Genomic DNA, 3,072 nt, shown 5'->3' on the forward strand with positions numbered 1-3,072 from the left:
TTATGATCGCTATTCCACATTGAGTGTATACGATTGGTAGTCCCGGTTATACACTTTTATCCTGCCTTAGCTATAAGAAAAACTGAGAAAGATAATTCCTACCTTATTTTTTTCTTTGAGGGAGAAGTCAAACATTACCTTCTGCCAAGGTTTATAAGATGGAGAAATTATCTGAATATGGGAAAAGGATCCAGATACTAGCCATGATAATAAAGGTTTACTATAGAGGATATAGAATGAAAGGAGAAGAGAGTCAAAGATGTAACCCTAGGGAAAGACCAACATTTACATGGTGGACAGAAAGAGAACCCAACAAAAATGACAGAAGGACAAAAGGAGTAGGTTGAGAATTAGGAGAGCTAGTTATCATGAAAGTCAAGGAAGAAGAGATTTACAAAGGTCAATATTGTCAAAAGGAACAAAGAGGTCAAATAAGATAGAGCTGTTAGTAATTTTCTTAAGATCAGTTGCAGTGAATAGATTGGGGATAAAGGAGGAAAATTCAAAGATTGAGGAGAGAATGGTGGTAAACAAGTAAAGTCAGATAGGAACCAGTCTTTAGAAACTTTGGTTACGCAGGAAGAGGAAAGCCAGGATCTAAAAGAAAATGAGTAAAATAAATAAGTTTTGTAAAATAGGAAGGCCTTTTGTCAGTGAAGTTCAATTTAGTTAAATGTATTGAGTTTGAGATGTTGGCAAAGTTGTGGACAGGCAGACAAAAACTTGTTTGAAGCATAGGTAAGAGAGGTCAAAAAAAGGATCTTTAGCTCAGAACTGAAGGTTATTTTCATGGTAGTCATAACTGAAACTTAGACAGTGGTAGTGCTATCTGAGAGAGTAGAAAAGGAAGAGGAAAGGCCTGAAACAGAAAAGTGCCTAGTTAGGATGTGGGTGCAGAATAAAGGAGTAGAGAGGAAAATGGTAGGTGAACTTGGCACATGTAGTGCTATGGTTTGAATGTTTGTGTCCCCCCAAACATTCATATTGGAACCGAAGACCCAACACAATATATTAAGCGGTGAGGCCTTCAGGAGGTGGTTAGGCCCTTAGAAAATGGCTTGAAGGAGTGAGTTTGTCCATTTTTAGCCCTTCTGTCCCTTCTGCCATGTAAGGACACAGTTTTCATTCCCTCCCGGGGACACAGCGACAAGATGTCATCTTGGAAGCAGACAGCAAACTCTAATGACACTGAACATGCTGGTACCTTGATTTTGGATTTTGGACTGTGCAAAATACATTTCTATTATTTATAAATTACCCAGTCTAAGGTATTTTGTTATAGCAGGAGCAACGGACTAAGACACAGGGTGACTCTGAAAGGGTGGACTGAAAGGGCTTTGGGAGAAAGGAGTAAGTCTGGGGCCAGAGGAAATCTAAGAGATGGTCACCAAAAGGTTTGGTGAGGAAGAGAGTCATGATCGCCTCCCAGGGGGTGATTTTAGTGAAAGAGGAAAGAAACTGAAACCAGGATGCAAGAAGTTAACAAAAGGCTGCTGCAGTGTTCTGAACTGCTACCTCAGTGGGAGCTATTTAGCTAAGGCTAGTGGTTTAATATACCCAAATGAAACATTTAACAAAGTAGATGATCCTCCTAAACAAAATGTCTAACATAATAATAAAGTGAAACATAGGCACCAAACAAAAAAGTTTAGTTTCCCTGACAACCATATCTTAATTTGAAACTGAGGATGGTGAAACCCAAGCTAGAGAGGAAAAACGTAATTGCCAGTACTTATCATGTTAGTGGCATGGCGAAAGCATATATCTGGAGTCAAACCAATTTGTTTTCATCCTGGCTATGGTGTATGACCTTGACTCTGAACTTCTCAGGGACCTAGTCCTGATCTGCTCTCACAAGTTATTCTCACATGTAAGGCATGTAGGAATAACACTTAGCAGAGAGTAGGTAAACAAGAAATCTTCGATATTGCTATATTATTATAGACAGGTCATTGGAATCCAACAAATGGTATCTCCTAAAATGTAAACCAAGAAGTAAATGTGTTAATCTCAATTTAAGAAGGTACAGTTGCCTAAGGAGACTACAGGCTTTTGCTAAGAAGCTGCAGTGGAATATAAGGATATGTAGAGCCCAAAATATTTTTAAATACCTAAGTTCTGTGAGTGAAAGTGAAAATTCAAGATCACAACAATTATGGTAAAGCTTTTCACGCTTGTATATCTTGAAGACATCTTAAATTCAATAGGTACAAAACTAAATTCTTGATTTCCTCTTGTTTCCCTTGGTAGACCCCCCCGCCCCCCACCCAGGTATTCTCATATTTTAAACCAGACACCTGGGAATCACCCTTAGGTATTCTTCTTGTCTCATCCCCATGGCCAACCTGTTGCTAAGTGCTATCCACTCCTTTCTATCTCTACTGCTGTTGCCGGAATCCAGGCCATCTTCCTGTTCTTCTGCAACAGCCTCTCACGTGAGCTCTCTGCTTCCATCTGGCCTCTCTCCATTCATTCTCCACACAGAAACCAGAGTAATAGTTTAGTTCATCTTACTTCCCTGCTTGAAACCTGACCAGGGTATGGCGTAAATATCTAAATGGTTTTTGATTTCCCGAAGAATTAACCAATTGCCTTACCACCAATTATTAAATAGGCCTTCCTCCTGCCGTTGACTGTGAAGAGGCACACACATTTATTAGACATTTTGGCATATGGTTGTAGGAAATCTGTTTCAATCCATTGATTTACCAGTACCATGCTGCTGAAATTGATAAAGATTTATAGTAGACTTGTACATTTTTAATGTCTAGTTTGGCTTATTTTCCATAATTCAATGGATAATTTTTATACAGCAGATTTTGTCAAGCATTCGGTTTATGTAAGTGCCAATTACATATCTATCTGTTTAGCACAGCCACAAAATAAATGGTTTACATCAATTATTGTATTAATAATACCCAAATGCAATCTCATCTAAGTAACTTCTAGTATAACTGCTAATAATATATAATTAACATAATTATAATGCTATGTATATAGCAATATTCCCGTAATATATCAAAAGATGGTTAGCTTCTTTTCTGTAAATCTGGCACAGAATTAAAATTATGT

Source organism: Trachypithecus francoisi, unplaced genomic scaffold, assembly GCF_009764315.1.
Source record: "Trachypithecus francoisi isolate TF-2019V2 unplaced genomic scaffold, Tfra_2.0 Lachesis_group2, whole genome shotgun sequence".
Taxonomy (NCBI): Eukaryota; Metazoa; Chordata; class Mammalia; order Primates; family Cercopithecidae; genus Trachypithecus; species Trachypithecus francoisi.